Source organism: Mustela erminea, chromosome 5, assembly GCF_009829155.1.
Source record: "Mustela erminea isolate mMusErm1 chromosome 5, mMusErm1.Pri, whole genome shotgun sequence".
Taxonomy (NCBI): domain Eukaryota; kingdom Metazoa; phylum Chordata; class Mammalia; order Carnivora; family Mustelidae; genus Mustela; species Mustela erminea.
In genome coordinates, this window is record NC_045618.1 from 112,821,341 (window position 1) to 112,845,681 (window position 24,341).

The 24,341-nt window shown below is 45.6% G+C and overlaps 2 long non-coding RNA genes across 3 annotated transcripts in view; one reads left to right on the forward strand and one right to left on the reverse strand.

Annotated features, from left to right (window-relative positions):
- The window catches only part of LOC116590022, a 34,011-nt gene extending 21,143 nt beyond the window's left edge, over positions 1 to 12,868 (reverse strand). Inside the window, exon 1 of the long non-coding RNA XR_004285492.1 lies at positions 12,651 to 12,868. This is a non-coding gene — a long non-coding RNA (uncharacterized LOC116590022). The remainder of the gene's footprint in view (positions 1 to 12,650) is intronic.
- On the forward strand, positions 699 to 13,814 carry LOC116590021. 2 transcript variants are annotated; one of them, XR_004285491.1, is made up of 4 exons: positions 699 to 770; positions 11,937 to 12,058; positions 12,684 to 12,798; positions 13,256 to 13,814. It is a non-coding gene; the product is annotated as an uncharacterized LOC116590021 (long non-coding RNA). The 2 variants fall into 2 exon arrangements; XR_004285490.1 differs by having other exon boundaries at positions 12,687 to 12,798; positions 13,256 to 13,810.
- The last annotated feature ends 10,527 nt before the right edge of the window (positions 13,815 to 24,341 follow it).

Genomic DNA, 24,341 nt, shown 5'->3' on the forward strand with positions numbered 1-24,341 from the left:
GTTTTCATGTAAGTCTCCGGGACGAGTCGCCTTTCAGTGCGCCAGGCTGGCCCTGAGCTCTCAGAGCAGTCATTCAACCTCTGTTCTTTTCTGCATCATGATTTTTTATTTAAATGTGTTACCTCTATTGGTCATAAGCTTTTGAGCGCATGGACTGTGCTAGATACATAGGTGGTATTTGATTAAGCTTCAGTGATTGGCAGAGTCTATATCACACCCCAAGTTCCAAAGACACAAGGAACTTTTTCCTTTTTTGTTTTGTTTTCTGAGATCATCAGTGCGTGCTGAGGCAGTCCCTAATGCTTCACTTGCTACTTTCCCTTTTTTTTTTTTATCTCCCTACCCTTTTCTTCAGCTACTAAACACTCCTCTCACCTCTCACCATGCCTCTCTTGCTTTCCGAACGCCAGACAACATTTTTCTTCCTAGAGAGAATGTCAGGAAGACAAAGCGGGGCCCATCCCTGGGGAAGAGGTGGTTCCGCCTCATCCATCTGCTCATTTTCAGCCAAACCTAAATATAAACCGTGCTGTCAAGGAGGAGGCTGGAAACCACTCGTGTGGAGTTGTAGCCAGAGATAACACCGTAGAGCGAGGAGTAAGAGACATGGGGGTCAAGCCCAGAGGTCCCAAGGCCAGGCCTGAGTATGAAGGTTGCTCCTAATGTTGAGCATCTAGGAGGAGAAGAGAAGGCCTCTATGTCATGAGGGAACATACCGTGAACCTGTTCCAGCCTAGGCACAGAATATGTAGTCCAGGGATAAGAAGGAGGTATTTCTGGGTTGGGTTGGGTTGATGAATGGTGGGGAGCTGGCTGCAACTGTTCATGATGTAAGGACTCCATTTTTAGCATGTGTGACTCTTTGGGTTGCTTGAGACAAAACAAAACAAGACTCAAGCCCCATAATCTTGTAGAATCCTAGGAAGGATGTGAAAAGCATGGTACTGGCCATACAAGGGGGCTGGGATATGGGAGTTTCCCATCTGGCTTCAGAAAGGACCCTCTGTGAACGAGGCTCACAGAAAAGTAAATTTCTCTGAGTTCAGCCGCCGTCAGATCCAGCCTCCATGTTGTGTGACAAGGAATGGGGAATCTTATCAGGAAAGATGGGTATGTGTCAGCCTGCTACTGAGACCCTCCTTCTGTTCTCAGGGATGTTCAGTAGGCAGGTCCCCTAGTGAGATCATGGCCATCTTCAAAGGAACATAGTAGAACCTGGGCTTGAGGTGCCTGGGTGGTCGAATTTGTTAAGCATCCAACTCTTGATCTCAGCTTGGGTCTTGATCTCAGGGTCGTGAGTTCAAGCCCCATGTATAAGTTCAAGCTCTATACTGGCCATGGAACCTACTTAAACAACAGCAACAACTAAAGAAGAAGAATTTGGGCTTTACCAGATACTCTGGCTTGTGGGTTCTTCTCGAATATCTAGTGCTGTTGGGTTAGCTCATTAATACCTAGAATTCATAGACTTGGAATATCAACTAGGGAAAGACCACTGTTCTACCACAAGCAGTATGCAGCTTGTCGCTAGTAATTAAGAGATAAGGGAATTAAAGGCTTCAAAGGTCAATAAACTTGCTTAATTCTCAGACCTCAAAAGCTTAAGTGGGGAGTCTAGAATCCCCCACTCCCCACTCAATTATGAATGAAGCTATCTTAAGTATAATTGGTACACATTTTCTAAGTGGATAGCTGTAAAAAATCCACTCCATTCTGGACCCTAGAATCCCAACTCAACCTCCCTCAGTGTCCTTGAGCCCCAAAGCCTCCAGGGCACAGTCAGGTTTCAGTCCAATTCACCCCGGGCAGTGTTAGCTCGCAAAGCAGCCAGACAGAGACCTTCATGGGCTTTTCCCAAGTCCTTTCCTCTTGCCGGAAGTTGTTCTTACTGAGACCCAGCTCTGTTCAGGAGCTTGGCACTGCCCTATTTCCATGGCTGCCCTAGGCTTCCTTACAGAGTTTTCTCCAGAGGTTCTGTTTCGGTTATCTATTGTTGTATAACAAATCATCCCCAAACATAGTGGCTCAAAATAACTATTTCTTATTTGTCATAGTTCTGCGATCAGTAACTCAGGAATACACCTGTTCCTTTATCTTGAACACATGATTCTGCCCCAGGTTCTTCTTTTGTGGGAATTGTCTGGGCTCACACATGTCACTGCGGTCATTTGGCAACTCTATGAGGACTCATGAGGGTAAATTCCCCTTATTCACATGTCTTGAGATTCGGTGCTGATTACTGGCCTGGTCTTGTCTCTGTATGGTTACTTGCCATATCTTAAATGGCAGCAAAAGCATTCCCACAAGGGGAAGCTGGAAGCTTCAAGACCTCCTGGGACTGAGCCTTTGGAATTAACCCATCATTTCTGACATATTCTGAGATCAAAGCAAGTTACAATACCAGTCCAGATTTCAGAGATGGGAAAATACACTCTAGCTCTTACAGAGAAGAGCTGCAAAATACCATGCCCTTGTTTTCCAAATTCCCATAGCTCCCCACTGTACTTAGCATGAAGTTCAAATTTCCTCTTGTTTATGGCCCTGCATAACTTAGGCCCTGCCTCTCTTTCTAAATTGATCTAAAACCCACCTCTCCTTGACTCGCTACAAACAGTTCTCCCTTTAGGGCTTTCATATGTGCTGTTTCCTCTGCCTGGGATGCTCTTGTCTCAGATCTTTGTGAGACTGAATTCTCTTTTAAGTCTAAATGTCAGCTCCTCAAGGAGGCCTTCCCTGAGTACGTCTCCCAGTTCCTTCCTACCACATTACCCTGTCTTATCCTCGTGTAGCCATTAACACTATCAGAAACCAGTCATTCATTCCTGATCTTCTCACTAAAATTTAAACACCATGAGAGTATAGCCATTGATTCTCGGGTTCACTTTTGTATTCCTAGTGCCTAGAACAGTGCCTGTTGGCGTGTAGGTGCTTAATGTTTGTTGAAGAAATTAACTATGTGGTGAAAATCTGTATCAGCTTAGAAGATAGGACAAAAGAGGGAAAAGAAGAATCTCCATTTTCAAAGTTGAGATTAAAAAAAAAAAAAAAGTGGGTTCTTTTCCTGTAATTAGCATACATTGCCACCAAGTGGCAGTAGATGCCTTAAGCATCTGGGGCAATTTACTGGTCAATGATTTTCTTTAGATTCAAATGATGTTTGTCCAGGTCCAAACTAACAGATTAATAGTAACTTATTTTCTACCTTTTATTTATTAACTATCTAGTAGACTTTTTAATTTCATTTTAAAGTTTGACTTTTTATTATTTGAGAGAGAGAGAAAGCACGAGAGAGCATGGGGGAGGGGCAGGGAGAGGGAGAGAGAGAATCCCAAGCAAACTCCCTACCCAGCACAGAGCCCGATGGGGCTCAAGCCCATAACCCTGAAATCACCACCTGAGCTAAAATCAATCGGATGCTTAGCTGACTGGGCCACACAGGAACCCCTTAATAAACTTTTTTAAATTGCTGACTTAAAACAATAGACAATAAAGCTATTTATCCTTAGAGAACAAACATTTTTCTTAGAGAAGCACCTTTTTTCTGTATTTCATTAGTTACCAATTATCATTAAATAGAACTCTTCTCCCATAGCCACATCCTGATTATTATGTTCCTTTTACTTTATTACAAATTCTACCTTACAGTCACTGTGCCTCAGGGCCGACATGTGGAGCTGGACCTTCAGGCTAGATTTATATTGCAAAGTTTTATGGCTTCTCTCAGCGACTAGCTCTATCCTCATTTAAAGCCTGCTGATGGCTTCGTTCCCCACGTGTTTCAACTCCCTTTTTCTCAACCCTAGCTCTTTTATTTCTCTTCCCTGTATCAGAATTAGGAAGCGAGAAAAATACACCTGTTCCTTTATCTTGAACACACGATTCTGCCCCAGGTTCTTCCTAATACAAAGAAAGTAATTTCCACTTGTCCTTAAATAAGAGTCAAATATCTCCCTCTATTCAGTTTTCTCATTGGGAGTTCTTTAAACTAGTGATTATGTACAATAGGACTTATCTTAGCGAAGCCATTGCAATGGTTCCACAAGAGGCAGTTTATACGAAGTGTTTTTGTGATAAGAGTTCCTCTGAAACTCTTTTTCTATAGAAAGAGATAGCGCTCTTAAACAGAAAAATGAAGCAACATTTAGACAAAGCTCCTGATTGGGCATTTAAGCTCCTCAGAAGAGCGGCGGTCCCATAGGGCGGATGGACCTCGTGAGTCAGCAGTTGGGTTCTGCTGTGAGTCACCTTAACATCTCTGGGACCACGTCCTCTCCTCAGCTCACACTCCTTCACTAGGCATGCTAGGGGTACAGTAAATGCTTCCTGAGCTCTGTACAGGAATGACCCGGACCCAGGCATTCCACAGCACAGCTGCCTAATCCAACCTGAAGAGTGACTTTTTTCTTCTTTCTGCAGCCATGGCCCACTCAGACTTTTGCATATTGCTAACAAAATCTGATCACCCTGAGGCTAAATGTGTTTTAGAATATATATGCAATCGACAGTCATTAAGACAATATTTGTGTGCAACAAATGTTCATTGAATGAATGAAGGAAAATGACCAGGGTTCATAGTGTTAATTTATATTAGCGTCTTCTGATATTTTCGTATTGCATGCCCCATTAGTTAAAAAGTAAACAATCCTCAAAATGTATATTATGTTATAATAAGTTATTCAAATGTACCAATGTTTTCTGTACATAAAAATATATACAAAATATAAACTTTAAAAAGGGTAAGATTAAAAAGTAATGCTTTTAAGTAATGATCTTATTACTGGTAAATTTTTATTCTCACTAAAGTCTTTTACATATCGTTAATATTTTTATGAGAACAACACAGTTGAATATGCTGCTTTATGTTTTAAAATCTTAGTTTAGGACTTTGTGATAAAATCATTCAATGGTCTAGTTCTGAGTTTGGTTGGTTTTCTCACTTGGATTTAATTGCTGTCCCAGTGAAAAAAGATACTTTGTAGCTTCAAATGGAAGCCTTGTACCATCAACCTCTCTTATCAAATCATGGTACTCATTACTCAGTAGGCTCACCAATTATGCAAATGTTTTGTTGGAAAGTCTGTGGAAAGGAAATTCACCTTTCTCTGTTCTCTGATCTCAACCTGATTTTCTTACAAAGAATCGGAAAGGGCACTGATGGAATACAGCTATGTTTTCATATTCTTATAAAATATGCTGATGGTTGACTGTGTGATTGATTTTTTTTTTAAAAGCTAGAAAATCCGGTTTCTTAGTGTGAAGAGATGAAAGATTTCATAAGGTGGTGCCTATGTCGTGTTCAACAACATCACATAATGATGATAACTATGCTTTCTCCATAGAGCCAGCTGCTTCTGAAGGGCAGTTTCTATTTTTTTTTTAAGGATTTTTAAAAAATTTATTTGAGACAAAGAGCCAGCACAAGTGGGGTGGTGGGGGTTGTTGGCAGAGGGAGAGGGAGAAGCAGACTCTCGTCTGAGCAGGGAGTAGACTCTGGGCTTGAACCTAGGACCCTGAGATTATGACTCGAGCCGAAGGCAGACATTTAACCAACTGAGCCACCAGTGTCCCCTAAAAAGCAGTTACTTTCTCAGTCATTGTTAAATTGTCACTTTTACCCTGAAGAGCAGATTAGGTGTATGTGTATATTATGTATGTATTTATTCTATCAGTTAGGCTGAAATCTAGTAGTTATTTGTCATTTATTTAAAAGGGAAAATATTTGGATGAAACTGTCAATCCCCAGCACATCCTCCTGAATGACCACTCTTAAGGACTTTGCCGGAAGATAACCAGCAAACTTCTCGATGGTGCACATGGATTGCACGATCACTCCACCTGTCATTACAAAATAAATATTTTACTATATTGTAGAGGATCTTATTTTTGTAAAATTAATCCCAAACCTAACATTCTCTATTTCTTTATGGTCTCACCAGTCAAAGCGTGGTTCGTTAACCAATAGCATCAGCATCAGCTGAGAGCATGTTAAAAATGGGGAATTTGGGGTGCCTGGGTGGCTCAGTCAGTGAAACGTCTGCCTTCGGCTCAGGTCATGATCCCAGGGTCCTGGGATTGAGCCCCACATCCAGCTCCCTGCTCAGTGGAGAGTCTGCTTCTCCCTTTTCCTCTGCCTGCTGCTCCCCTACTTGTGCTCTCTTACTCTCTGGATCAAATAAAGAAATAAAATCTGAAAGAAAGAAAGAAAGAGAGGGAGGGAGGGAGGGAGGAAGAAAGAAAAAGAATCTCAAGACAAGCCAGAATGACTGAATCAAAATCCGCATTTTAACAAGACATCAGGTGACCCACACATATACTCAGGTTCGAGAGTCCTGCCCTATGAAATTGTGGCTTCCATTTCTTGGTTATAATACCTTGTTTAGGAAAAATCAATTTAAAAATTTCACACATGGGGCAAATCCATAGCCTGACTGGTGAATCTTTTCTTCCTCCAAATCAAAATTCTTTTATCTACCACTCCTTTGGTGGTAACACTCACTAAATTTTCAAGAAGTCATTTTCTGTGGACAATTACATCTTCCTCAGCATCTCTTTCCGTTAGTACCTCTCTCTCTCTCATGCACAACACACGATAGTTCTTACACGGTTATTATTGAAAAAGAACCTAGTAATACCCTTAACTCAGACATGTGTACTTTCACCCCAAGCATAACAAACCTCCTACTCAGTATATTTTGTTCCATACACATTTCTTCGAACCTTTAACCATGTTTCTTAAGCATCTGTTAACATTTGCTGGGGAAGGAATCCATTCTAGTTTGTGGCCGTATTCTCTTCCACATCTGTTTCAGTCATTTTTACCACAGACGGAAGAAGACAGAAGATGTGTGATATTTTGCTTCTAAGAAATCTTTAAAGCTGCTCCTTTACTGTTGCACATGGATGTTTTAAAAAAATACTGGATTGGGTGTCACCCAACCTAAAATATTTGCAAAGGCTATTATAGAAGTCTGTGTCTGCACGCTGAATGCTTAACTCTGGGGCATTCTACTACTACTCCCGGTGCCTTCCTACTCACGTGGAGTGTACGGCCAGGTACAACACCCACCTAGGGCAAATTAACAATAATTCATGATAGTGGATGTACATATGTATTTTAAAGACTCATCGAGTCCATGTTTCTCATTTGACTGCTTTCACATCAGAAGTGATCAGATCGGGCGCCTGGGTGACTCAGTGGGTTAAGCCGCTGCCTTCGGCTCAGGTCATGATCTCAGGATCCTGGGATCAAGTCCTGCATCAGGCTCTCTGCTCAGCAGGGAGCCTGCTTCCCTCTCTCTCTCTCTCTGCTTGCCTCTCTGTCTACTTGTGATCTCTCTCTGTCAAATAAATAAATAAAATCTAAAAAAAAAAAAAAAGAAGTGATCAGATCCCCACTGTTGTGCCTTGCATGGTGGCGAACCCAGAGCCCCTTCACGTGCAGGGCTAATGGTCACCTGGGCCACTTCCACACTGTCTGTGCAAATCTTTTACCAGTTATTTCTCTGCAGGAAACGTCTAAAGCTGAGTGAAAGGAGAGGGCATGCCATGTGTAGACCCCTGATTTATATCAGTGTAAGACCCAAGGGGGACAACCGTGTACGCCTTGACTAATTGTTTGTAAAACCCACAGCAGCACACTTCAGTCCCGCTTCGAAAGCAGAGGGAGGTTTTTGTAGAATGGATCTGCCTGGACATCGAAAGGAGGAAGAAGGGAAGGTGATGGTCTGTTGGGTTGGCTGAAGCGGATGGGGACAGCTGCCTCATCCCAGACTTGCCTTCCTGCCCCCTGAGCTACCCCTTCGGTTTGGCCCCGGGGGATCTGACTTTGCGGATCTAGGAGATCATTTCTTGGCCATGCAGGTATAATATGGATGTAACACACAGCTGTCTTGTTCTCCCTTTAGCAAACACTCCTGTCTCCCCACATACACTCTTACCCTCTCTCACAGTTCAATAGTCCTTTCTTGTAAACAAGATTTGGAGAGAATATTTTTTATTTTACCCAAAAGCTGATTCTACCTACTCTGTTGAGGCGGCAGAGGGCTGTTCCCCTATCTACAATAGCAATAAAGCCGACTTTGCTGTCCTTAAGTTTTATATGGTAGTGCTGACCCTCTCACAAAGGATTCTCCTCCAGAAGGCTTTACTCATTAACCAAAGCTGAGTGTTAACCTTTGCAGACATAAATAATACAGCAGCACCTTGGCCTGAATGGAAGAGGGAATGGCTAAGCCTTTAATTTGTCTTTTTTCCCTTGGATACTTGTGAGCTTCTTTTTCTTGTGTTTGACAAAATGTCAAAACAGTATTTCTCTTTGTGTTAAGAAATTCTTCATCCAGCCCTGAACCGGTGCTCTCTGCCATTTAACTCTGCAATGTGTGTGGTGGGGTGGGGGTGGGGTGCGTGTGGGCCTCGAGACCAGGCTCAGACACATGATGTACTCTGGCCGGAGGGATGTTAGCAGACGTGACAGACAGGTTGCGCACGTGCACGGGCATGGCGCTTGCTCCCTTGCACCCCTGTGATCACCTGGGGAAAGACAAGCTGTGCCAGCCCAGGGTCCCAGGATGGAGCTGAGGGTCAGGTGGAGCAGAGCCCAGGCACGCCAGTCACTCCAGTTACCACAGACTCATCCCAATGGGCTGATAATGCTGAGAATCAGACAAGTGAGTCCGGCCAAGATCAGTGAGTGGAGCCGCTTAGCTCACCCCAACTTGATTCCAGAAGTAGACACCTACTGGAGAAGACGACCCCTGGGTTTCCACGGCTGTTTGTTCACTGGCTCTGGTCTACCCTCTTGCCCAAAGCCTGCTCCCCATGCTTTGCCACGACACTCTGGACCCACGCAAGCCCCCTCATCAGGGGCCCCTCTCTAATCATCATCCCCGACTCCTACTTCACAAACCTCTTCCTTATTGGCTCTCTCTCATCAGCATGGGAATCATCTCAGGTCTCTCCTGTCATTTGGCCCTGTGTCTTATCACCCTCTTCCACTCACCAGCTCATCTTTTCCACAGGTACAGTCTTGAAGGAGAAGCTTAGCCCTGCTTCCAGGCTCCATTCCCACTTCCCACTCTCTCTGCGGTTGCTCTCCTGTCCTATCACGGAAACGGCTCCTACCCAGGCCTTTAGCGATGCTCTAGTTGTTGAATCATGGATGCCTGCCCTCCTCCCCTCCTTTAGCCTTCTCTCCCTCCCCCCACTCCTCTTCCCCCTGCTGTCTGTCCTTCCTTCTTTCCCCACCCCTTCCTACTCCTTCGGCCCCCTCCTCCCCCTCTTTTCTCTTCTCCTCCCCGCCCCTCCCCCACATACTCCCTCTGGCATCGTGCTTTCCTAGGTCGACTTCTCTGCTGCCGCTCCAGCTGCCTCGTGGGCTTCTCATCCTTATTCCGGCCTGCTTGGTTCCCTCGCTCCTCAGACCTCTCCTCTCTACCCTGTCCTTAGAATCATCTCATCCCATTCTCATTGTCTCCGATACCAACAATAGGCTGGGGACTCCCCAATTTTTTAAGTCCTGCCAATTCCCTGTACTGAGCTCCAGAGACATAGGTCGAAGGGTCTGCTGGATATGCCAGAGATAAATGTGAGATCTCTAAAGTGTAATGCACTCTTGTCCCCCTTACACTTCCTCTCTCCCCCGTGTCCACCATGTCAGCCAGCAGTACGACCCCACCCACCCAGTAACAGAAGCATTAGCCGCAGCTTCTCTCCTGCTTCCTTTTCCCACACTCACCTCATTCTCAAGTCCTGTTAATTCTACCTTCCTAACACATCTTCAGTCTGTTCGCTGCTCTCTATCCCATGTCAGCTACCTTAGTTCAGGCCATTTTTAATCCTTTGACTTGATTACTTTTCCAGGCTCCTAACTTGCCTCTTGTCTTCACCTTTCCTGGCCCTAAGCCATTCCCATACTGCTACTGACACCATCCTTCCAAAATGAATATTTGGTCCCCTCATTCCCCTACTGAGAAGCTTTTAATGATTTACCATTGCCAGGAACCACGGAAGGCTCATTGTGATGGGCATCCTGGTTAACCTCTTGGCGTTCCCTTCCTCAAACCAGTGGAAACCACCAACAACTACTCACAGCTGCTCAAGGACAACCTGCTTTCTCCCTCTTGCAGCTTTTGTACCTCTAGCTCTGCCTGCTTGGGACAGCCCAGGTCAAGTAGAAGCACCCCTGTATCCCTCACATGCATGGGCACATCACCCCCTGCCTTTTCTAGCACTTACCCCCTCTGCTTGCCCTCAGTGGCCTCCTTCCTGGTCTATCATCCGTATTCAAGTTCTTGAAATAGAGACTGTGTCTCATTCATCCCCGTATTCCCAGAACCCACCTCATCTGGGAACATGGTAGGCACTCGATCCATGTTGATTGACTGATTTGCGTGAGGAAATAAATGATTAAATTAACACAGATATGAGCCACAGACCTTTCACCTGAAGGCATCTCTACCTTGTATACCGGAGCGGGAAGACCTTTTAATTCCTCTCACCTATCATCTACAAATGGGTTTCATCCTTATTCTATTGGTGATATCTTCAGGTCCTATAAAAATGTCTTCAATTCTTTTACTAGCTATCTCGGAGCACTATGCCCCTCAAGCTTTCCCTGTCTCTAATGGTTGCCATATGGGGACAAGAGACACTAATGCTCGCTTCAATAAGCCGAAGTTATTGTTAAAACAAACTGAACTACCTTTAGCTCACCTCCCATTCTAAAGGGCCCACTAAAATTGATTCTGTGAAATAGGCTTTTAAAAATATCCTCCTTAAGGGGAAAATATAAACAGGGGAAGGCTGTCGGCTCAGCAAACACAGGCCTCTTTGGGGGCATAGCTTGTTTCCCTTGAGCGCACAGGAGGAGGTGGTAACACCATGGGCCCAGCGCCCTCTGTGCCTGTTCTCATCCACACTGGTGGACCCAGGCTTCTCAAGGATCCTGAGGACAAGAGGATACCAGATTCAGCTCTGACTGACTTAAGGAATGACCCAACTATGACCTGCCCACAACTCATATGTCTGTGGGTAGATGGAGTACAGAAGCCTGTAAGCACAAAATTTCTTGTTCATTGTGTCATGGGTTCTCCATATTGATAAATCAGACTTATCACAATTCTGCATCTAAAAACGTTTCTTAGGGGCGCCTGGGTGGTGAAGTGGGTTAAAGCGTCTGCCTTCGGCTCAGGTCATAATTCCAGGATCCTGGGATCGAGCCCTGAATTGGACTCTCTTCTCAGTGGGGAGCCTGCTTCCTTCCTCTCTCTCTGCCTGCCTCTCTGCCTACTTGTGATCTCTGTCTGTCAAATAAATAAATAAAATCTTAAAAAAAAAAAAAGAAAACATTTTTAAAAAATAAAAACTGAAAACGTTTCTTAAGACTTCATGAAATCTGTGCATTCGACCAATTTATACACACACACACACACACACACACACATTTTATAATATTTGTTGTCTAAGCCTTCTGTTTACTATCTTCTAAGACTGTAAGCTGTAAATAGCTCCAGACAGCATTTTCTGGCAGTATGACCCATTTGGGGTCATATTGTGAATCAAGGGTCCTGGAATCACCATCAGGAATGTACTTCAAGACTAGAACTCAGTGGGGTGCCGGGGTGGCTCAGTCAGTTAAGTGTCTGCCTTTGGCTCAGGTCACGATCCCAGGGTCCTGGGATAGAGTTCTGCTTTGGGCTCCCTGTTCAGTGGGAAGCCTGCTTCTCTCTCTCCTACTCTCTCTGCTTGTGTTCCCTGTATCACTGTGTCTCTGTCAAATAAATAAATAAAATCTTAAAATTAAAAAAAAAAAAAAAGACTGGAGTTTCAAAATGGGGAAGAAAGTTTTGACTCTCTAACTCCTGCTGGTAGACATCCTTGGCAGTGGTCACTTGGCTAGGTGGTTTCCTGGAACTCTGATGGTTTGTGTCCCCTGCCAGGGTGAACTGTGTTTTCAGAACGCTGAAAACACACCCCAGACAGAGAGTAAAGAAGGACAGGCCGAGGAAATGCATCAAGGAGAGCTGGAGGAGCAGTGGAAGCTCAGAGCAAAGAGCCCCAGGTAAGGTACGAGGAGGAGAACCCGTGAGAGCTCTGAGTGGGACCGGGAGCTGTCAACTGCCTTTGGGGGTGCTGAGATATATGTATATGTCATGTCAATTCTAGTTTGAGTCAAAAGGTGTGGAAGAACATATGTAGTAGAGAGCACTGTTAAGATGAGAAACTACAGGGTATAGCAGAGGAGCAGAGATGAGTTTCAGAGAATCAGGCTATCCAAGGGTCAACCACAGTGTCCCCGCCTTGGGCCTAGCAGGCACATTCCCTGCCCCAACTGACACAAGGTGTGTTGTCATAACCCATGCCAGACCTTCTGGTTTGGGACAAAAGAAGTAGAGTTCGGTGTGTGCAAAGTTCTGAAAGAATGTTTTCTCTCCAGCCACGAAAATCATAAGAACATAGAGAATGGCTCCCAGTGGCTTCAAAAGATAGTAGAGTGTCTCAGCCTTCATGACTATCCAACCCCATCAGGTTAAAGATGTATATTTGTTTATTAATAGATTGCAAGCATGCATTACTATACTAATATAATATGCACATGATAAACTATATACAAAAAATAGAAACTAAGCAATATATGAGATAAACATACAGACCTTTTAACACCATACTTTCTTCCCACGTGATAGCAGATTGCCGTTTGTGCCTCCTGTTGTGGTGAGGGTGGGTCCCCGCCAACAGTGAAGAGCTTATAAAAGGAAGATCAAGAGAGTGAGAAGCCGGCAAGTTCTTCACAAAGGGGATGTATGTGGTGATGAGGACTTCCATTTCTGGAAATATAATGGACTAGAAATCCTGACAACCTTTCCATTCCAAAATAATAAGCAAGCAAACAACAACAATTTAAAATATTGAATAACAATTTAAAAAAATTCAGAACCCTTGGGGTAGTGGATAAAGACCCAGGATGTAAAAACAAAGTGGCCAAGGAGGTAGCAACTGCCCTCAAGGGTTCGTGGCCCCCCGTCATCCACCCAATCCATGGGTTTTGTCACCATGCTGGGGATGCAGGGAGTTGGAATGACAGGGATTCCCCACACATTACACTCTCAGCAAAAGAATAAAAGGGGGTGTGTGGGGGGGGTGGGGTATTGCTCTTCCCAAGGACACAAACAAGGAAACTCGTCTGAAGTTGCCTTGGCCCTAGGAAGAAGAACAATCTCTCCCCAATAAATATCCCATTTTCCCTATTTCCATACAGGTTTGGAGCTGGAATTCACTCTATCTTTACAGACCAAAAAGTACGGACATTAGTTATTGGGAAGTTAGTTCAGAGCAGCCCAATGTTGAAAGCATCCCTGGCAGATGGAAGAAGCAAATGTAAATTCTTTCTGGGGGAGCACACTTCAGCCCCAGTCTCCTGTGATTCCCACAGAGAAAGGCCTGAGAGATGGAAGCATGGAGGAGAGAGAAGGTCAACCACAGACCCAAGCAGAGTGCGTATAAAATGGGAAGAGCCAATATTGGAAGAGTGAAGGCTGAGGACTTTCCAGAGATGGAAACATAGTAAAACCCAAGCAGGCTAATAAAGAAAAAAAAAAAAAAATCCAAACTCAGACACACTGTAGTTAAACAGCTTTCATACCAAAGTCAAAGAACAGATCTTAAAAGCAGGCAGAAAGGAAACTTAGATCATAGGAACAGCAAGTGACAGCCACAAGCCTCCTCCACAGCAACATGGAAGCCGGAAGTAGAGGGATCCCAGACCCAAAAGGCTGAGAATCAAAAATGCTATACACTGTGAAAGTGTCTTTTGAGAATACAGGAAAACATTTTCCAGACCAATGTCCAGAGAGTTTGCTACCAACAGAACCTCCCTCGATAATCTCTTACTTTTGAGAGATCCCTCCTCATTCTCTGAGAGCAGTTTTCTCTGTGCTGGACCCGAGACAGGCAGGAGCAGTTTCTACAGGAGAAGACCGTCCCCTCCCTCCCTCTCGCCTCGTACTTCCTCTCTAGGCCCAGGCCCCATGTGTCCAGAGCTACTGGGAAGGGTTGGGTGTATCTCTTCTCTCCCCACTCTTACCACCTTGTTGACAGGACCTGAAGGAGCCCCTGACAAGTTGTTCTTGGCTGTCTACACCAGAGGTTAGAAATCAGCTCCTGCCCAAAGGTCAGCCAGTCTGACATGAGGCACTTCCTGGGCCCCACAAGTCAAGGCCAGAAGGGCCCACTCAGTTGACCCAAGGAAGAGAAGGCTCATGACCTTTGGTTTCCAGTCGCCTGCACTTGTCCCCACCTACAGGAGTGCAGTGTGCTTGTCCCGGGCAGTACGCGGGTGACGCCAGCTGCACTGTCAGGGCAAGTGAGAGGAACGCAGCGGAGAAAACACCAGGAGGCATAATTAAAATGGAGCACTAATAACTCTGCCCATCAAAAAGCCCCTTTCCTCGTGGCTCTGAGCGCAGTTCATTAAGCAGAGCTGCCAGCTGGAAAGGGGCAGGCAGAGCACGTGCCAGGGTGGGCCTTCCTTGTTCTTGAGGCCCAGTACACAGACCTGCTCCCTGAACCCCTCCAGGCCCAGCTGGCGAGACAGCTGGTGGACTCCGCGTGCCACTTTGAGCCCCTCATGATGCCGCACCTCATCCCAGGGGAGAGCGACGGTTCTGCAATGAGTTCACTCCACAGTGGAGCCCTTCAGGGTCCCAGGAGCTGGCAGAGCTAGGACTGGTGGTTCTCGGAGAACCTGACCATCCTCCACCGCAGCTCTAATCGCAGGATAGAGGAAGGGTCCTGGAGGAGGTTCATGCGTGAGCCGGGGAGGCAGGCAAAGTCCAAGTGTCTGAATAATTGTATGACTTCCAAAGAATACCAATGTTCCACTGTTCTTCCCAGAGAAGGAAAGCTCAGGCATCATTCCTGCTTCATCTGCTGCTTAGAATGAACTTGGTGAGACAGAGGTTACTGGGATTCTGACTTCACAGATGGAAGATGCTGAGGGGAAAGTGAAGAGGCCAGCACCCTGTGGCTGGGAAGCTCAGAGCCCTAGTCCTCTCTACCCAAAGCCCACGCTTTCTCCAACTAAGCCGGTGCTCCAAGCCTGAGATGTTATGGGAGGACAGAAGACATTGTATTAATACTTACTGAGCTCCGTCCTCTGGGCTAGGAACCCTCACAGGGTTATATGTGTGTTAACTCATTTAATCCTGACAGGGAGTAGGGGGGAGGCACTATTTTTACTATTCTACAAAATTGGAAAACTAAGGCCCAGAGAGGTTAAGGTTCTCAAGCAAGGTGCTAGAGCTGGTAATGTGGCTGGGATCGAGCCCTCCAGAGCCTTGGCTCTTAATCCCTCTTGTGAGCGTCATATTCTTGCACCCTTCTTTTCTCCTTCTTCTGGCTCTTGTCTTCCCCTTCTGTCCCTAAATAAGGCTCTGGTAGGTACTGAAATGATAGATTAATATAAAGAAAATGTTCATTTTTTTTTTTTTTTTCATCACCAGTGCTGCTGCCTAGTAGCTTCTCAACCTGGAGTGTGTCTTTGGCTGTTTTTTTTGAGGAGGGAGGGGTCAGCATTATTAAGGCATCTGCCTCTTAAACCCAGTCCCTCTTGAAGTCAATGGCACAAGGGATTCTAGGCACTTTATTGCCTGACTGGCCAGGACTGAGCCCTGGGCTTGGCAGCCTTAGCCACCGCTCCATTTCTGTGACCTAACCCAGGGCCCCATGTCCCAGGGCTGGCGTCCACACACACACACCCAGGTGCTGAGGCCATGCTGACTTCCCCGCAGCCTGAATCAGGTACTGTTCCGGAAAGGTTAGCACAGCAGGCCTGCTCTCCTCACTACGCCTCCCCAGAAAGCAGGTGTGCAAGAGGGCAAGCCAGCGGATGAGGGGGGGCTGCCCCCCTGGTGTTATGCATAAGGTTTATTAAACTGCAGAGCCTCAGAGCTTCATCTGTGACTGGCCAGTCCTCAGCAGCCTGCCTTTGTCATTCGTGTCACCAACCGTGTTTCACTGCCGCAGCTTTATTAGAATGTGGTGACACCTGCAAATGCTCCTTTGTTTGGGCCATTGACTGGACCATATGCCGGAGTCTCTGCCGATAGAGCTATCGTGTATTAATTAGTGCTGCTTTGGCTTCTGCAGACACTGCCAGACCAGTCATGGGGAGAAAAGGTTACCTTCAGGGACAAATATAGAGAGGAATGGACAGACCCAGGTTTTCTGGCCCTGAAATTTGTACAACTGTGAGGGCCTTCTTTAAGGAAAATAATACAACATTATGGATATGAAATTTCTGGGCCCTTACAAGGGTCTATGTGAGTGGGATGGGGGTGCCGATAACCTTCATCAGCTTGATGGTAAGATAATCTCCTGTATCAGGTGAAGGCTAGAAGCAAGCCTGCCAAATCTGTTGTTGCCATATGGGTAGACCTCTACCGTGGCGAGTCTGGGGGGTCTATCGATGAAAATTGGTCTTCCTCTTTAGCGGTCAGCAAAGGAGAAGAATGCAGGAGGAAGAAAAAGACACAACTCCCAACATGACTTCAATGGTCCCACCTAACAGAACACAAGGCAAAGGGACAGAGAGAGTGGAGAGAACCAAAATTTTCAGAGAGTGACACAATCACTCACTGGACTCCCAAAACTCATCAAGAAATGCTTTGACACTAGTTTGGAAACCGGTGGGGGGAGAGGGGCTGAAGTAATGAACTAAAGTGTCTTTCATTCATCCCACTAACCAATCTTGCTGTTGTTGGTAGGTAGAATCATCACTATGTTGGGTATCTTCTATTGTTCCCCACCTGTTGCCCCCTTTCACTGCTTCCATACACGTCTGCCTGTCTCTACTTTGCTGTTTGCCCCAAAGCTACCTCTGTATGTGGCATCACCCAGTCTTCCTTGCCCTCTAGCCCACAGTTGGTCTTGGCCATTGGGAAGCACCAGCGGGAGATCAGAAGGTGAGAGGAGAAACAAAGACTGAGGTCTTTCTTCCTTGTTCCTCCCTACTTCAGTGCCACTGTTCTGGCAGGGGCTGAGCCACCATGGCTCCATGATCACAGTTCTTTTTTTTTTTTTTTTAAAGATTTTATGTATTTATTTGACAGAGAGAAATCACAAGTAGATGGAGAGGCAGGCAGAGAGAGAGAGGGAAGCAGGCTCCCCGCTGAACAGAGAGCCCGATGCGGGACTCGATCCCAGGACCCCGAGATCATGACCTGAGCCAAAGGCAGCGGCTTAACCCACTGAGCCACCCAGGCGCCCCCATGATCACAGTTCTAATGGGCTCTGGTCAGAGGCCTAGAGGTGGCCACGACTTCCCACTGTTAGTATCTAGGTGCCCAGCATACAAAGGACTGTCAGCCTGTCCTATAAGGCCTCTTACAAAAGAAAGTCATGAACAGAGGGAGGAAAAAGAGAGGGACACACAGAAACAGGGAAACAGGTAGAGAGTAAGACAGAGAAAGAGAGAAACATACTTGAAATGACTAAATGAGAGCTCTTTTCCTTTGCTAAACCCAGCACGGCCATTCTCAGTCAGGATCTCTGAAAGATCTTTGAAACAGAGCCTAATGTAAAAGGTTGAAGATTTGTAAAAACAGCAGGGACTCTTATGTGGAAATGAAGGGGAAGAAGATCACACATGGTCTTGAAAGGAGATCTGTTGTTTTGAAGTTGGAGGTTGTGCTAAGGGTGGCCCTTCAGCAGAAACATTTCTCTCAAGTCTTTAGAAACTGATGAAGAGTAAATAACAAAGCAAAGCCTCCATTTTTCCTTTGGCTGCTGGTGGGTCAGAACCATCTGGGCTAGAAGAGCCTGCTGGAGAGCTGAGATCTTGACCAGTGTAACCCCAATTAGTCATGGAGCTCGAAAACATTCCTAAACTCCAGTGAGTCCATTTCCTTCTCTGTAAGATGGAACTGATGATGTCTACTTCCCCAGGCACATTTCATGAATGGAAGCTTGAACAAACATCACACTGGACAGACATGCAAAGCACCACATCAGGGCTGGCTCCTTTTATAAACAGATGACACTTGGCCCAAGAACAGAGATTTTTTTTTTTTAAAGATTTTATTTATTTATTTGACAGAGACCTAGCAAGAGAGGGAACACAAACAGGGGAAGCAGCAGAGGAAGCAGGCTTCCTGCTGAATAGGGAGCCCAATGTGGGGCTCTATCCTAGGACCCTGGGATCATGACCTGAGCTGAAGGCAGACACTTAATGACTGAGCCAGCCAGGCATTGCCAGAGATGGTTTTAAGTAAGTATTACAACCAGATAGGTTTTCCAACATGTTGGAAAGAATCCCAGCAAGAAACAGAATTCAGTGAGGAAACTCTAACAAAAAGCCTTCTTCCTAGGGTATGGGCAGGGTTAAGAGAGACAGCAAGGCATGCTGAAGCACCCAGAAACTATCAAGAGTGGGAAACCATTATTACCTGGAGGCTTGTGACCAGAATCCAGCGAGAGCTAAAGCCATGGAGGAAGGGTCACTCAGAGTTACTTTGAACAAGGAACTCAGCCCCACTTTAAAAACAGAGGGTAGGAGCTGAAAGTGCCAGCATAAATCTCTTGGTTGTTTTCCCTGAAGCCTATTTTGGAAGTAGGTGAAGGTTTCTATTATAAATCAATGAACCTAATGGGTAAACATTTTTACTGACATAACAGGATTTGTTAACTTTTGTTCCATGATAAATTGTCTAGGACTCTTTAAAGAACAAACATTCTGGCTTATTAAAGAATAAACACTCACTTAGAGGGGTTTCTGACTTGCCTTTGTTTTGGAAAGTTAAACATGTCCATGACTAGATAAATATACGTGGCAAGAAGCCTTGGCCCACAGATTTCCACCGACCACTGGCTCTTCTCTTTGGTGGCAGGGCCATCGGCCCACTGCCCACTCGCCCATTATCTGATCTCAACTTCAGCTCTTGAGGAAGGAGGCCCAGTGGTCCAACTGGCATTTCAGCGTTGCTGATTCAGCTAAGAGGTTGGCCAGAATCTTGCCATTCTCCTATATAGAAGCTTCCTCTTAGCCGTTTCACAGTTCCTCTCTCACTGCCCCAGCTGCTGCCCAGGGAAAGGCTCAACCTCTGTACCTTGTCCAGGAAAATTAATGCAGGACAGAGCCCTTCACATTGGCCAGAGGGTCCCTGGGACCTGTCTGTGCACCGAGATTTTTCCACAATAAGAAATTGATTCCCAAGAGCTGCAACTAAAAAATAACTTGCTATTGATTACTTTCCTGCATCAAGGAAGAGCCAAAAGACATCAAAAATCTTATGACCAAGAGAAGCCAAATGAGCAGATACCCTTTGCTCTGGGTCATTAGTTTCTTCCACCCTGCTAGGGATTCTGTAAATCACCCAAAACACACAAAGGAAAAACAAAGTGAGGGCAAGGCAGTGAAACTGACCACAGAAGGACCACTCAACCCAGCATACTCCTGATTGACAGCGTCTTTACAGCTCCATGCCTTGAGCGGGATGCCTGACCAAAAGTCTAAAGGCTAAAAGTCTCTACCTGCTGAGAAGTCAGATGATGAAAACAAATGGGAAAATAATTGAGCCAGGGCTCCATTTGAGTCGCAAAATTTCAGGGACGAGTTCCCTCAGCCCAGCTCAATATGAAGAATATAACTTTATTGCACAGCATCTTTTACTCTAGACCTAAAAATGCTTTTCAGAGCAAATTCACTTGTGATTTGGACAATTTAAGACTTTCAGGCTGAGGAGACTCTAACGTTTTTAGGTGAGATTTGAAATGAACTAGAAATCCAATGAGGCACAGATAGGGTCCTCCTGAGGAGGGTCTGAATGAATCCTGCTGCCTCAGCTTCAAGACCTCCTGCGCTGGAACCTACCTTAACTATCCATTTGGTTTTCCATTCTCTGCTATGGCTTGGCCTCTCTTCCCTCTGGCTCCACCTGTCTTCCCTCAAGCTTAAGCTACACCTGTCTGAACTGCCCTCTGGCCTCCCAGTTCAGGTCACTCAGACTCCAGGAAACTTTGGGTTAGTTCAGGAACTGCCCTACTGAGTTCTTCTCAGGGAACAGAAAGTCAAGCCATTTGTTGCAAAAATGAGGGGATGGAAACTAGGAATAGGGACAGGGTAGAGCGACTGAGGGGAGTGGTAAAGGATTACATTGGTCATTACCGAACCAGACCAAAAAGTTCCAGATGCCAAGAGGTTGACATCCATAATGCAGTAAGGATGGCCCCATGATAGGCTTCCCAGGCACCACTAAGTAGCAGAACTTGAGGAAGTGGGTGGCTGGATTTCCAGAGTGGGATCATCAGAGCGCTGATTGCCAAGGGAAGGGTGACACTCAGTAGGCACAGGAGGGTACTGGGAAGAGTGTTAGTGGAGTGACTATCAATGAAAAACAACAGTAGAAAAGGAGGGATCCCCAGAAATCCCCAAGGAACTGGGAGGCCCAGCAGAGTCAGAGAACTGTGTTTGGTTGAGACTGCTGACATGTGTGAGAGAAATAGAGAAACGGCCAAGAGTGAAAATTCCAAATTTCAGACAACATGAAGGGAGAGGGAGAGGGAGTGGGGTGGCATGGTTCAAGGTGTGGTCATGGTGGTTGGTGGACAAAGGGAGTGAGGGGTCTGGACTGGGCTGATAGAGGACAGGTCCTTATGGACCTTGAGGTCAATGAGCCTAATGGCAGGAGACAGATCGTGCCAGAGGACACGGAACTGGTGAATAGCAGGGCTGGGACTGGAGCGCGGGCCTCTGGGCTACCATCTTTGTGTGTTCCATGTTAATAAACACTGCCCGCCTTTCCTGCTAACTATTGTGCTAGTAGCAGCTCACACCAAAGAAAGCTTCGGGAAGCCTCACTTAGATCTGAAATTCTAGGTGTCATGATGGCAGCCCCTTTCCTGTCCAGGAAAACCCTGGGATGTGTCTATGAGGCTGAGAATCCTGACTCCTAGCTTACCTCCTCACCTTGCGTTATGTCCTTCAAAGTACACACCTAGTGGTTAGCCTAGAAAAAATGATGAAATGGATTATGAGGTTCTAGGGGCGCCTGGGTGGCTCAGTGGGGTAAGCCGCTGACTTCGGCTCAGGTCATGATCTCAGGGTCCTGGGATAGAGCCCCGCATTGGGCTCTCTGCTCAGCAGGGAGCCTGCTTTCTCCTCTCTCTCTGCCTGCTTGTCATCTCTCTCTGTCAAATAAATAAATAAAATCTTAAAAAAAAATAAAAATAAAAATGAGGTTCTTGATTCTTGTCTTCTGGTGAGCTCTTAGTTCCTGAATGACCCTGTGTGTCAGCGGGAGATGTCACGAATGCCAGCCTGCGAGCAACTTGGAAACAGCATCTCAGCATTCATTTGAGTTCCAACTTAGCATTTCTGGCATCCAATCATGGTGCTAGTTTTTGGTGCATGTTCAAAAGTCAGTACCACTACCAAAAACAAAATCAAAAGAATTGGAACAATGGTGTGTGTGTGTGTGTGTGTGTGTGTAATGAAGATTTCCTCTTAAAAACAAAAACTGAGCTACCAAGAAATACCTATAAGCTGGGAGACAGGGACACTGTGACCCCCTGTAAGTCACACTGCCTCCCTGGGCTTTCTCATCTGTTGCAGTATCTGAGGTCTCTTCCAGCTTTAAACATCTATATGAATCGACCTAAATAATTAAATAGCTTTTATAGACCCCCAAAGAGAAAGAAAACGTCTAGTTTAGTTGCTGTTGTATTTTTTTTTTTTAGAGCCGCCAGTAGAAACCCTGCACCGTGTTGTTCCTGCTCACTCCATCTTTTCCTTTTCTTTCATTACAGCTCTCACCTCAGCAGAGAGTTTATCTTCACTCTATTTCCCAAATCTCCCGTATTATCCTCATGGTGTCTGTGTGACTCTATTCACTGTATTGAAATTTGGAATACTGTTTTCTTGAAAGATAATACCCAAAGCCAAATTCTTATACAAGATTGTCGCTTCGGTTTGAAGAGCAGAAATGAGTTGGCAGTAAAGATAAGGCCCTCCCTTCACGTTAATACCAAAGAATTCTGAAATCTTTAAGAAGCCCAATTATTGACTGCATACTTCACCGACAATGCCAAAATAGATACATTATGCTTTACAGTAAAGAAATATCACCTTTAGCAAAAGGCAGGGACACAGGTTCCATTTAATCATCATTTACACAAGAACTTGGAGTCCCAGCATGACTTATCCCTTATCACTTCAAATATTACATCATCTATTCCCAGCTCAGTTCAATTCCCTTGTGTTGGATGTCTTCCTTTCCTGAAATTGATCTTTGTTAATACCAGGCATAATGTGCTCTTCATTTCTTAAAGGAAACCGATGGACTCTTGCCATGACAGGGGATAACTGGAAATCTATATACTCCGGACACCAATTCCCCATCAATACACTGAAATGTCTTTTCTTTAAAAATAACCGCCCTGCATGAATGTGATCACTTTCCCAAATTAGTGTAATTGATGCACCCTGAGACCTTAATGATTCAGAAAGTGCATACTCGAAGGATATTTAAGCAGCTATTTTTTAAGGAGATAAAATATGGGCCAGTTCACCGAAGACACATTCCTTGAGTTTAGGTAATACTTAGAGCTTGGCGGAGAACTGGACCGTGTGTCAGGAAGCCTGATGTTACATGACAAAGAGGGCAAATGGCATTGGACCTGCAATATTTCGTCCTTTTCCAGGCCTTCAGCAGAAGACTGTGCGTTTGAGGACACGTCAGTTATTACAGCCGGGATTATTAAACCAGGTATTACCCAAACCGAGATGAATCTCAGTTTTCTATCCTGAAAAACTGAAATGATAATAATTTTTATTTCTTGGGGATTGTTTGCGGATTTGAATCTAAACGAAGTGCCAAAGCATGCTGGGGTCTATAAAATAGCTCTGAGGGTCCCTGGAACTTCTTCCCGCATCCCTCCCTGTCTCTCTCCAGTGCAGCATGCTGCCCATGGAGGCTATTCTGGGAATGTTGAATAAATGAATATATGAATGAGTAAGTGGCCTCCGCCAACACCCTACCAGCAGGCTCCAGCTGCTTGTCAGCTGGAAGGAACTGGCTGCATTCCTTCCAGATAAAAGGTAGCAAGTATACCTCACTCGGCATTTCTAAGCCATTGGCAGACGTAAATAATCACAGCATTCTCCCCAAATGTGGTCTTCAGACAATTTCTCAAGACAATGTTCCAGGCAGCCATTACCAATTGTTCAGAGGTGATACTGGAGATAATATCCATCTGAAATCTCTGAGGCTCTCCAGATCAGTGTCGGGGCACCCGAGGCTCCCCTGGAGCTGACGTTAGAATCACTGATTCGTCACAGCTCCTGCCCTAGACTGTGAGGGCAGCCCCCAGCACCAGCCAGCTGCCCTGTGCATGGGCAAGGTGGGAAACCAAAGTCTGTTCAAGGGAAGACCATGCTTTCTGCCGAAGGGTCCTGCAGAGGGACTGACTGGTTTTATTTTCTCCTGGCAGTCCTCGATGCTGCCCACCCCACTTTCCTTCTCAAGGGAGGCAGCCCTTTGTTGATAACCTGAAGTCTCTGGGCTTCCTGCTCTTGGCCCAGAAATCCCTCAGAAGTAACCTGGTTTAATAACAAGCCCCATTCTTGTTCTTTACCTGTGTGTCTATCACCCTTCTCCATTGCTTCTGACCTCATCTGGCCCCGATCCTTGCCTGAGACCTTGCTTCTTGCTGCTCAAACCCTCATCTGAATCTCTAAAGTTCTGATGTCTGCTTGTCTCCTTCCAGTCGTTGGATACTTGTCCGCAGTTCTGATGACCCTGGGCAAGTGTCAGGAACATGATGCTGGGTGCTTCTCAAGGCTGTCAGCCTCTACTAAAGAAAGATCCCACACTCATGACCTGCTTTTCTTGCCAGCCTCCTTCAACCCATTACCTAATTTAATTTTCAAAACAAAGGCAGGAGGTTGAAACAACACCATTATAACCTATATGGGACTAGAGATTTAGAGTTGATAAATAATGTGTCTACGGTCACAGACAGAGCTGGTGAGTGGCAGAGCTGGATTCAAGATCTGGCCCTGCCCATTGACTACACTGCCTCCTGAATTAATGCATGCATGGCGGGCTTTCGGTAGGGGGGTTCACACTACAGGGAAGTTACCTCCTTCCACTCTTCTCTCCCCACCTCTCTAGTCTCAGCGCTGCTCATCAGAACAACCCATACCCACGTGACTCATGGGAGGGGAGGGAGAAATAACAGTCTTTCTGAGTACAAGAAACCCAATACTGTGATTTGTGGCGTGAGGCCTGATAATTAACTAAATAGCATCTTTTACAATGAGACAATCTCACTAGTTTTTATTGCCACAT